Here is a 13,822-nt window from a genome sequence, read left to right as displayed (position 1 = left end):
GGTAAATTTTTAAAAGCTTCTAACTCTTGAACCACTGCATTAATCGACTTCAATTTTTAAGGCAATGTAGCTCTCATCAAGCGGAACATGTGTGCAAAATTTCAAAATTACTGAATGTACGGTCTCGGAGCTATAAGTCTTTATTGTTGAAAGAAGAAGAAACGCACCATTTTGTCCTGCCAGGACGTGATCACTATCACACGATCTCCCACAGTCATTTGAACCTCAAATAAAATTCCAATTGAAGATTTGTCAATAGGTGAGGTATATTAACAAACGAATAAAACAGATTTGGTCAAATTCTGACTTTTTTTTAACTCGATCGCATTTCACACAAAGTAGTGAGAAACTAAAGAAGAAGAAACCTCATTTCGCTTCTCAGATAAAATAAATAATTCTGTCTGCAATTTCAGGTTAATTTTATTTTAAAAATAGCTTTTTCTGCAAACAGTGCATAGATTGACATGTGTGGATGTGTGTGTGGGTGTGGGGTGGGGGAGGATGTGTGTGTGTGTGTGTGTGTGTGTGTGGGGGGGGGGGGGATGTGTGTGTGTGTGTGTGGGGGGGGGGGGGGGGGAGGAAGAATGTGTGTGTGTGTGTGTGTGTGTGGGGGGGGGGGATGTGTGTGTGTGTGTGTGTGGGGGGGGGGATGTGTGTGTGTGTGTGTGGGGGGGGGGGGAGGAAGAATGTGTGTGTGTGTGTGTGTGTGTGGGGGGGGGGGGATGTGTGTGTGTGTGTGGGGGGGGGGATGTGTGTGTGTGTGTGGGGGGGGGGGGAGGAAGAATGTGTGTGTGTGTGTGGGGGGGGGGGGGTTGGTGTGTGTGTGTGCGTGTGTGTGTGTGTGTGTGTGTGTGTTAGGGATGGGGGGTGTGTGTGTGTGGGTGTGGGGTGGGGGGATGTGTGGGTGGGTGTGGGGATGTGTGTGTGTGGGTGTGGGGTGGGGGGATGTTGTGTGTGTGTGTGGGGGGGGGGGAGGGATGTGTGTGTGTGTGTGTGCTTGTGTGTGTGTGTGTGTGTGTGTGTGCATTAGGGGTGGGGGATGTGTGTGTGTGTGTTTGTGTGTGTATGCATGTGGGGATGTTTGTGTGGATGTGCCTGTGTGTGGATGTGTGTGTGGGTGTGTTGGGTGGGGGGGTGGGGGGGGTGGATGTGTGTGTATGTTGGGGGGGGGTTGGGATGTGCATGTGGAGGAGGGGGGGGTTGGATGTGTGTGTGTGTGTGTGTGTGTGTGTGTGTGTGTGTGTGTGTGTGTATCTGTGGCTGTGCGTGAGTGTGGATGTCTGTATGTGTGTGTGGGTGGGGAGGGGGGGTGGCTATGTGTGTGTGTGTGTGGGGGGGGTGCATATGGAGGGGGGGGGTGGATGTGTGTATTTGTGGAGGTGGGAAGTGTGTGTGTGTGTGTGTGTATGTGTGGAGGGGTGTGTGTGGGGGGGGAGGGGTGTGGGGGTGTTTGTGTGTGGGTGTGGGGGGGAGGGGGTTGGGGTGTGTGTGTGGAGGAGGGGGGGGGTTGGATGTGTGTGTGTGTGTGTATGTGTGTGTGTGTATGTGTGTTTGTGTTGGGGGAGGAGGGGTGGGGGGATGTGTGTGTGTGTGTGTGTGTGTGTGTGTGTGTGTGTGTGTGTGTGTGTGTGTGTGTGTGTGGAGGGGTGGATGTGTGTGTGTGTGTGTGTGTGTGTTGGGGGTGCGGGAGGGGTGGGGGGATGTGTGCGTGTGTTTGTGTTGGGGTGTGCATGTGGGCGAGGGGTGTGGGGGTGTTTGTGTGTGGGTGGGGGTAGAGGGGATATGTGTGTGTGTGTGTGTGTGTGTGTGTGTGTGTGTGTGTGTGTGTGTGTGTGTGTATCGGGGTTGCATCCAAGGGGGTTGTGTCAAAGCATGTCCAATGAAAGTGGGGTTGTATCAAAAGTGGGGTTGTATCAAAAGTGGGGTTGTATCAAAAGTGGGTGCGAGTAAACCGGTCATCACTGCCAGCAGTTTTAAAGTGGCAGTTCTAGTTGTAATTATTTCCACAATTAAGGATATTCCTCTTCATCAAAGGAAGAATTAACAGCAATGTCTGTCAAAGACGAAGTGCCAAATTTATTTCAACTTATCATGTTCATCTTCGGTTGGCTGTGTTTATCACCTGTATGTTCACTCCAACTTCTCCAAAGTCCTGAAGAATGCTTACCTGTTGAAGGTCATGAATATGGTAGGGCACCTCAACACCATGCTGCTGCTGTTGCAGCCCATTATCATGGTGAGGCTTCCGTTCCTGCTGTTTTGGTTGTGTTTGCTGTCCATAATCATGGTGAGGCTTCCGTTCCTGCTGTTTTGGTTGTGTTTGCTGCCCATAATCATGGTGAGGCTTCTGTTCCTGCTGTTTTGGTTGTGTTTGCTGCCCATAATCATGGTGAGGCTTCCGTTCCTGCTGTTTTGGTTGTGTTTGCTGCCCATAATCATGGTGAGGCTTCCGTTCCTGCTGTTTTGGTTGTGTTTGCTGCCCATAATCATGGTGAGGCTTCCGTTCCTGCTGTTTTGGTTGTGTTTGCTGCCCATAATCATGGTGAGGCTTCCGTTCCTGCTGTTTTGGTTGCTGCTGTTGCAGCCCATCTTCACTGTGAGGCTTCTGTTGTGGCTGATGAGTCCTGCCAACACCATGGGGTTTCTGTTCAATTCCCACACTTTTCTTTGCTGCCTGCCTTTGCTTCTTTCTTTGTTTTTTCAACAAGAGTTTTTCCTTTGTTTTGACCAGCTGCACTTCTTCCTGCTTCAGTCGTTGATTCTCCTGCCAATTCCGCGACCACTCATTGGCATTCTCATTCCGTAGTTGCTGCCGACGCAGTTTCCATTCAGCATCCTTTTGCACAATCATTGCTTCTTCCTCCTCTACCCCAACACTTGATTCTTCTTCCTCCACACTAACACTTGCTCTACCTCCTCTACTCCAACACTTGCTTCTACCTCCTCTACACTAACACTTGCTTCTGCCTCTACACTAACACTTGCTTCTACCTCCTCTACACTAGCACTTGCTTCTGCCTCCTCTACACTAACACTTGCTTCTGCCTCTACACTAACACTTGCTTCTACCTCCTCTACACTAGCACTTGCTTCTGCCTCCTCTACACTAACACTTGCTTCTGCCTCTACACTAACACTTGCTTCTACCTCCTCTACACCAACACTTGCTTTTACCTCCTCTACACTAACACTTGCTTCTGCCTCTGCACTCACACTTGCTTCCACCTCCTCTACACCAACACTTGCTTCTACCTCCTCTACACCAACACTTGCTTCCACCTCCTCTTTCATCTCATTAAATTTCTCAAACGGTTTTTTTATTCCCTGATCCGTCACCCTGTGTTTTTCCTGTTCTCTTCGCTTTTGCTGCTTTTGCTCACTTTGCCAAACCTCATGTTCCCGTGCAAGCGCATCGTTTTCCATTTTACAAATCTCTTGCTCCAGTCGATGTGCCTCTTGCTCTCTGCACAACAACTCTTCCTCTTTTCTTGTCTTTGTCTCTACAAATTGTTCTTGCCGCACACGATCCTCTGCTACTCTTTGGTGTACCGCTTTCTCCCTTCTCTCAACTTCCCATTCTCGTTCGCTAACCTCTTCCTCTTGTCGGCGTGTCTCAAGCTCTCTATGCTTTATCTCCGGTTCTTTCAACGCCTTCATTTTTTCGAATTGAGCCTGCAGTTGTTCACACTCCATTCCCTTTTTCCAAATCTTTCTCTAATTCCTCCACCATGCACTCACTCTTTAGAACTTCTTGCTATTTTTGTCGGATCTCAAGCATTCTTCATGTGTGCTCCTGACATACCGATTCCTTTCATTGTACAAATTCCGCATGTTCTTTCTGATCTTCCAGTTGGATTTGCCTCCACTCTGCCACCTTTCTTTTCTTTAGCTTTTCATCATGCCTTTTCATCTGCTCTTCCTCATCTGTTTTCCTAATTTCCTCTTCCATTTTTCATGTTCCTTCTTTGTTCCTGTTTCCTGTTTCCTGTTTCCTTCTTCCATGTTCTTCCTCTATTTTCTTCTGCTTTTCTTTCTCTTTCATCCATACCTCTTCCTCATATCTATGTTGCACATCTTTTTCCTGCACCGCCTGCTCTCTGAGCTGAACTAATCGCTTTCTTTCTTTCAGTTCTTCTTCTTTTCGTGACAACTTTTCATGCCTTTCCTGCACTTTTTCTTTCTTCTCTCAGCCACAACTTTTTTGGCTCTAATTGTTGTTCCTGCAATTCTTGTTTAGCTAACAATGCATTTCTTTCTTTTATTATTCGATCCAGCTGTTTCTTTAATTCCTGCATCTCCATTACTTCCTTTTATTGAACCTCCTCAGGCAATGGCTGCTCTTTCTTCCCCATTTTTTTCTGCAAATGTCTCCGGCCACATCGAAAACTGCAAGAAACAAAGACGTTACTTGTCAGTTTGAGCTAAAATCAAGTGCGGTATCTATTATATTGTTACTGACGCGGCTAGGATGTTGTTTGCCGAGCAGATGGCCGCCGCGCCCGAACAGTTACCCCGACTAACCCGATTCCTGAACGTTGGCCAAAATCGCGCCACAGATATTCAATAGGGAAAAGACAAAGGCGACACGGATGTGAAGAAGAAGAAGAAGACAAAAAGGGTTTGCAATACGAATATAATTTATTTGCTATTTACAGGCCCAAAGAAACCAAGGAAGAAGGAAGGATAATAAAACAATTTACAGAAGAACTCAGAGACACAGTGAAAATACTAGCTTATCTAACAGGCTTAACTTATTCCCTGGACAGAACAAACAAAGACAGACTCACATGGGGAATTGCAGAGTGGATTGGCTGGAAGGAGGTGGGTAGCTGGAGGGGGAGGAAGGCACGGAGCTGGCTGGAGCTTGATCCCGCACGGGACGTCGGGCTGGACCTCGACGGCCGCCGATGCCACCGATCCTGTCGTGTGCGCGGGATCACGGGCCGGAGCTGCTTGGTGGAGCCGACGCGCTGGTGGGGGGTCTGGCGTGACGGGTTCTCTCCTCTCTCTTTCTTAGTCCAACCCAGTCCAACAACTTCCTCTCTTGCTTAGTCCAACAACAACTTCCAGGCTTTTCGGTGTTCTGTTCTCCTCCCTCCTCGACTCTCTCTGGGGGCCTCTGCCTCGGGTTATATAAGCCCCACCCTTGACCCTTTTGCGAACCTCCCCCAAACGTTCTCTCTCCGCCCTCTAAAGCCAACCCCTCGTTCTGGGTTGGTCGGCAAGGGCTGGTTCACTCCTCCCCTCTATGACGAGGTGGAGACACGCCCTTCTTCCCTGACCTTGCCTCGTGGCCAATGGTGGTTTTGGGGGCGATTCGCGCTAGCCCCAGCCAAAGGGCAGCAATGGCAATGAAGAAAACCGCCCAAAATGCAGTTGGCAATTGCATCAAAGTGGACGGCAGATGAAATGCAGCAAAGTGGACAGCAGATGAAATGCAGCAAAGTGGCTAAACCTGGCACTTGGAAGATGCCATGATGGAGGGATCTACTTTATTTAATGCAGTGCAATGGAGTGTCAAATTAATGGAAGACAAATCCTTAGCCTAATACACATAATAAGGATATAACTACTGAACATGGATATATGGTGTCCTTCGTGTATGCTTTATGGAATTAACTACGGGAACGCCCTTTGACCTTTATACAACACTGGAGTAAGGAGGGCGATATTTTTACAACTATTTACACAACAACAACAACAACAACAACAAAAAAAACCATTCTCATATCCACAACAATATAATGTGAAGTGTGGCGTCTGCCCATGTATTTATATGGTCGCATGTTCAACTGTCCCCCGTTTCCGGCGGGAGCATTCCACGCTGCGTTTGAAAAGCTCTGCATGCAGGTAAAGTTCAACATTCAACCAGAAGAAATGCATGATACCAAACGAGATACATTACCTTCAGAAAGTATTCACACGCCTTGACTTTTTTCACATTTTATGTTACAGCCTGAATTCAAAATGGATTAAATAGAGATTTTTTTGTCACTGATCGACACATAATACCCCATAATATCAGTCATTTTAAAAATAATTTAAAACGAAATATAGAAATATCTAATTTACATAATTTTCAACTGAGTCACTACTTAGTAGAAGCTCCTTTGGCAGTGAATACACATTCAAGTCTTCTTGCGTATGTCTGTATCAGCTTTGCACATCTGGATTTGTGGAGTTTCTCACATTCTTCCTTGAAGATTTGCTCAAGCTCTGCCAAGTGGGATGGAGAGCGTCGGTGAACAGCGATCTTCAAGTAATTCCACAGATTCTCAATGGGATTCATGCCTGGGCTTTGGCTGGGCCACTCAATGACTTTCATCAGCCACAATAGAAGCCTCACGGTGAAGATGGGCTGCAACAGCAGCACCCAAAACAGCAGGCACAGAAGCCTCACCATGATTATGGGCATCAAACACAACCAAAACAGCAGGAAGGGAAGCCTCACCTTGATTATGGGCAGCAAACACAACCAAAACAGCAGGAACAGAAGCCTCACCATGATTATGGGCATCAAACACAACCAAAACAGCAGGAAGGGAAGCCTCACCTTGATTATGGGCAGCAAACACAACCAAAACAGCAGGAACAGAAGCCTCACCATGATTATGGGCAGCAAACACAACCAAAACAGCAGGAACGGAAGCGTCACCATGATTATGGGCAGCAAACACAACCAAAACAGCAGGAACGGAAGCGTCACCATGATTATTGGCAGCAAACACAACCAAAACAGCAGGAACAGAAGCCTCACCATGATTATGGGCAGCAAACACAACCAAAACAGAAGGAACAGAAGCCTCACCATGATTATGGGCAGCAAACACAACCAAAACAGCAGGAACAGAAGCCTCACCATGATTATGGGCAGCAAACACAACCAAAACAGCAGGAACAGAAGCCTCACCTTGATTATGGGCAGCAAACACAACCAAAACAGCAGGAACAGAAGCCTCACCTTGATTATGGGCAGCAAACACAAGCAAAACAGCAGGAACAGAAGCCTCACCATGATTATGGGCAGCAAACACAACCAAAACAGCAGGAACAGAAGCCTCACCTTGATTATGGGCAGCAAACACAAGCAAAACAGCAGGAACAGAAGCCTCACCTTGATTATGGGCAGCAAATACAACCAAAACAGCAGGAACAGAAGCCTCACCATGATTATGGGCATCAAACACAACCAAAACAGCAGGAAGGGAAGCCTCACCTTGATTATGGGCAGCAAACACAACCAAAACAGCAGGAACAGAAGCCTCACCATGATTATGGGCATCAAACACAACCAAAACAGCAGGAAGGGAAGCCTCACCTTGATTATGGGCAGCAAACACAACCAAAACAGCAGGAACAGAAGCCTCACCATGATTATGGGCAGCAAACACAACCAAAACAGCAGGAACGGAAGCGTCACCATGATTATGGGCAGCAAACACAACCAAAACAGCAGGAACGGAAGCGTCACCATGATTATGGGCAGCCAACACAACCAAAACAGCAGGAACAGAAGCCTCACCATGATTATGGGCAGCAAACACAACCAAAACAGAAGGAACAGAAGCCTCACCATGATTATGGGCAGCAAACACAACCAAAACAGCAGGAACAGAAGCCTCACCATGATTATGGGCAGCAAACACAACCAAAACAGCAGGAACAGAAGCCTCACCTTGATTATGGGCAGCAAACACAAGCAAAACAGCAGGAACAGAAGCCTCACCATGATTATGGGCAGCAAACACAACCAAAACAGCAGGAACAGAAGCCTCACCTTGATTATGGGCAGCAAACACAAGCAAAACAGCAGGAACAGAAGCCTCACCTTGATTATGGGCAGCAAATACAACCAAAACAGCAGGAACAGAAGCCTCACCATGATTATGGGCAGCAAACACAAGCAAAACAGCAGGAACAGAAGCCTCACCTTGATTATGGGCAGCAAACACAACCAAAACAGCAGGAACAGAAGCCTCACCATGATTATGGGCAGCAAACACAACCAAAACAGCAGGAACGGAAGCCTCACCATGATTATGGGCAGCAAACACAACCAAAACAGCAGGAACAGAAGCCTCACCATGATTATGGGCAGCAAACACAACCAAAACAGCAGGAACAGAAGCCTCACCATGATTATGGGCAGCAAACACAACCAAAACAGCAGGAACAGAAGCCTCACCATGATTATGGGCAGCAAACACAACCAAAACAGCAGGAACGGAAGCCTCACCATGATTATGGGCAGCAAACACAACCAAAACAGCAGGAACAGAAGCCTCACCATGATTATGGGCAGCAAACACAACCAAAACAGCAGGAACAGAAGCCTCACCTTGATTATGGGCAGCAAACACAAGCAAAACAGCAGGAACAGAAGCCTCACCTTGATTATGGGCAGCAAACACAACCAAAACAGCAGGAACAGAAGCCTCACAATGATAATGGGCAGCAAACACAACCAAAACAGCAGGAACAGAAGCCTCACCATGATTATGGGCAGCAAACACAACCAAAACAGCAGGAACAGAAGCCTCACAATGATAATGGGCAGCAAACACAACCAAAACAGCAGGAACAGAAGCCTCACCATGATTATGGGCAGCAAACACAACCAAAACAGCAGGAACAGAAGCCTCACCTTGATTATGGGCAGCAAAGACAACCAAAACAGCAGGAACAGAAGCCTCACTATGATTATGGGCAGCAAACACAACCAAAACAGCAGGAACAGAAGCCTCACCATGATTATGGGCAGCAAACACAACCAAAACAGCAGGAACAGAAGCCTCACCATGATTATGGGCAGCAAACACAACCAAAACAGCAGGAACAGAAGCCTCACCATGATTATGGGCAGCAAACACAACCAAAACAGCAGGAACAGAAGCCTCACCATGATTATGGGCAGCAAACACAACCAAAACAGCAGGAACAGAAGCCTCACCATGATTATGGGCAGCAAACACAACCAAAACAGCAGGAACAGAAGCCTCACCATGATTATGGGCAGCAAACACAACCAAAACAGCAGGAACAGAAGCCTCACCTTGATTATGGGCAGCAAACACAAGCAAAACAGCAGGAACAGAAGCCTCACCTTGATTATGGGCAGCAAACACAACCAAAACAGCAGGAACAGAAGCCTCACCATGATAATGGGCAGCAAACACAACCAAAACAGCAGGAACAGAAGCCTCACCATGATTATGGGCAGCAAACACAACCAAAACAGCAGAAACAGAAGCCTCACCATGATTATGGGCAGCAAACACAACCAAAACAGCAGGAACAGAAGCCTCACCATGATTATGGGCAGCAAATACAACCAAAACAGCAGGAACGGAAGCCTCACCATGATTATGGGCAGCAAATACAACCAAAACAGCAGGAACAGAAGCCTCACCATGATTATGGGCAGCAAACACAATCAAAACAGCAGGAACAGAAGCCTCACCATGATTATGGGCAGCAAACACAACCAAAACAGCAGGAACAGAAGCCTCACCATGATTATGGGCAGCAAATACAACCAAAACAGCAGGAACAGAGGCCTCACCATGATTATTATGGGCAGCAAACACAACCAAAACAGCAGGAACAGAAGCCTCACCATGATTATGGGCAGCAAATACAACCAAAACAGCAGGAATAGAGGCCTCACCATGATTATGGGCAGCAAACACAACCAAAACAGCAGGAACAGAAGCCTCACCATGATTATGGGCAGCAAACACAACCAAAACAGCAGGAACAGAAGCTTCACCTTGATTATGGGCAGCAAATACAACCAAAACAGCAGGAACGGAAGCCTCACCATGATTATGGGCAGCAAACACAACCAAAACAGCAGGAACAGAAGCCTCACCATGATTATGGGCAGCAAATACAACCAAAACAGCAGGAACGGAAGCCTCACCATGATTATGGGCAGCAAACACAACCAAAACAGCAGGAACGGAAGCCTCACCATTATTATGGGCAGCAAACACAACCAAAACAGCAGGAACAGAAGCCTCACCTTGATTATGGGCAGCAAACACAACCAAAACAGCAGGAACAGAAGCCTCACCATGATTATGGGCAGCAAACACAACCAAAACAGCAGGAACGGAAGCGTCACCATGATTATGGGCAGCAAACACAACCAAAACAGCAGGAACGGAAGCCTCACCATGATTATGGGCAGCAAACACAACCAAAACAGCAGGAACAGAACCCTCACCATGATTATGGGCAGCAAACACAACCAAAACAGCAGGAACAGAAGCCTCACCATGATTATGGGCAGCAAACACAACCAAAACAGCAGGAACGGAAGCGTCACCATGATTATGGGCAGCAAACACAACCAAAACAGCAGGAACGGAAGCCTCACCATGATTATGGGCAGCAAACACAACCAAAACAGCAGGAACAGAAGCCTCACCATGATTATGGGCAGCAAACACAACCAAAACAGCAGGAACAGAAGCCTCACCATGATTATGGGCAGCAAACACAAGCAAAACAGCAGGAACAGAAGCCTCACCTTGATTATGGGCAGCAAACACAACCAAAACAGCAGGAACGGAAGCCTCACCATGATAATGGGCTGCAACAGCAGCAGCATGGTGTTGAGGTGCCCTACCATATTCATGACCTTCAACAGGTAAGCATTCTTCAGGACTTTGGAGAAGTTGGAGTGAACATACAGGTGATAAACACAGCCAACCGAAGATGAACATGATAAGTTGAAATAAATTTGGCACTTCGTCTTTGACAGACATTGCTGTTAATTCTTCCTTTGATGAAGAGGAATATCCTTAATTGTGGAAATAATTGCAACTAGAACTGCCACTTTAAAACTGCTGGCAGTGATGACCGGTTTACTCGCACCCACTTTTGATACAACCCCACTTTTGATACAACCCCACTTTTGATACAACCCCACTTTCATTGGACATGCTTTGCCACAACCCCCTTGGATACAACCCTGATAAACACACACACACACACACCCTTCACACACACACACACACACACACACACACACACACACACACACACACATATCCCCTCTACCCCCACCCACACATGCGCACCCACACACAAACACCCCCACACCCCTAGCCCCACATGCACACCCCAACACAAACACATGCACACATCCCCCCACCCCTCTCCCGCACCCCCAACACACACACACACACACACACACACACACACACACACACACACACACACACACACACACACACACACACACACACACACACATCCACACATACACCCCTCCACACACACACACACATATACACACACATACACACACACACACACACACACACACATCCAACCCCCCCTCCTCCACACGCACACCCAACCCCCCACATACACACATATCCACCCCCCCCCCCCCCCACACCCACACACACGCACATCCACACACACACACAAACACATCCCCACATGCATACACACACAAACACACACACACACACATACCTACACACACACACACATACACACATCCCCAGACCCCCCCCCCCCCAAACACACCCCCACCCCCACACAAACACATGCACACATCCCCCCACCCCTCCTCCCCCAACACAAACACAAACACACATACACACACACACACACACACATCCAACCCCCCCCTCCTTCACACGCACACCCCAACCTCCCCACACCCACACACAAACACCCCCACACCCCTCCCCCCACACGCACACCCCTCCACACATACACACACACACACACACACACACACACCTTCCACCTCCACACATACACACATCCACCCTCCCCCCCCCCTCCATATGCACACCGCAACCCCCCCCCCCCACACACACACACATAGCCACCCCCCCCTTCCCACCGTACACACATACATAGACATCCACACTCACGCACATCCACACATCCACAGATACACACACACACACACACTCCCCCTCCCCCAACACGCACACCCCTCCACACACACACACACACACTCACACACACACACACACACACACACACACACACACACCCAACCCCCCCTCCTCCACACGCACATCCCAACCCCCCCCCCCAACATACACATCCACCCCCCCCCCCCAACACACCCACACACACATCCACACAAACACATCCCCACATGCATACACACACAAACACACACACACACACACACATCCCCCCACCCCTAACACACACACACACACACGCGCACACACCAAACACCAACCCCCCCGCCCCCCACACACACACATCCCTCCCCCACACACACACACACACACATCCCCACACCCACACACACACATCCCCCCACCCCACACCCACACATCCCCCCACCCCACACCCACACCCACACACATCCCCCCCACCCCACACCCACACACACACCCCCATCCCTAACACACGCACACACACACACACACACAACCCCCCCCCCCCACACACACACACACACATTCCTCCTCCCCCCCCCCACACACACACATCCCCCCCCCCACACACACACACACACACACACACACACACACATCCCCCCCCACCCCACACCCACACACACATCCACACATGTCAATCTATGCACTGTTTGCAGAAAAAGCTATTTTTAAAATAAAATTAACCTGAAATTGCAGACAGAATTATTTATTTTATCTGAGAAGCGAAATGAGGTTTCTTCTTCTTTAGTTTCTCACTACTTTGTGTGAAATGCGATCGAGTTAAAAAAAAGTCAGAATTTGACCTTTGTTTAAATTAAATTTAAAATAACACACGTTTGTTAATATACCTCACCTATTGACAAATCTTCAATTGGAATTTTATTTGAGGTTCAAATGACTGTGGGAGATCGTGTGATAGTGATCACGTCCTGGCAGGACAAAATGGGGCATTTCTTCTTCTTTCAACAATAAAGACTTATAGCTTCGAGACCGTACATTCAGTAATTTTGAAATTTTGCACACTTGTTCCGCTTGATGAGAGCTACATTGCCTTAAAAATTCAAGTCGATCAATTCAGTGGTTCAAGAGTTAGAAACTTTTTAAAATTTACCTTCCATTATTTATTGCGGCCAAACCATGTGACTTATCAAAACGTCTCAAGTAACATTGAAACATCCCCTCATGAAGAACATTTATGTAAAGTTTCCACTCGATATCTTCACAAATTATGGAGGTGATACCATTTCTAGTTTGAGCTTTAAAATGTCATAACTCTGAAACCATGTGTCGGATGACCTCGTGCTCAGAGGCTTTTTTGTTCGACATGGGTGTGTGAATATGCCTGCCAAGTTTGGGCTCGATCCGTTCAGACGTTGCGGAGTAAAATGGGTTTTTGTGGTTTTTCACGAAAAAGAAGATGGCGGCCGAACCATGTGACGTATGACTTCGAAATTTTTTTCATTCTGAGTTTTTTTTAACTAAGCATCTGGGAAAAAAAAATCTCATTTTCGGGGGAGAAAAAAATTTGTTTGACGAATTCTAACCTCTTAACGTTAGCATTTTAAATATACTCGATACACATGTCTTTTGTTCCCATTGAAGAGTTCTTTAGAATGAGCCATTCCTCAAATTTTTCCATTGAGCCGTTTCGGAGATACAGAGGGGCAGAGTTGCATGTGTTTTACAAGATGGCGCCCATATCACGTGACCTATGACGTCATAATTAGCATTAAAAAATTCTACGAGCCGATACGACCATTTGATGAAAATTTCCTGTCAATCCGACCAGCGGATGCTGAGAACATTAATTATGAAGTTTTCGGAGGTGCAAAATATGGCGGAAGAATAATAATAATAAGAAAACTCTAGCAGTAATAATAGGTTTACTCTCCGTT

This window comes from Myxine glutinosa, chromosome 11 (assembly GCF_964187855.1).
Source record: "Myxine glutinosa chromosome 11, kmMyxGlut1.1, whole genome shotgun sequence".
Lineage (NCBI taxonomy): Eukaryota > Metazoa > Chordata > Myxini > Myxiniformes > Myxinidae > Myxine > Myxine glutinosa.
This window is presented reverse-complemented; position numbering follows the sequence as displayed.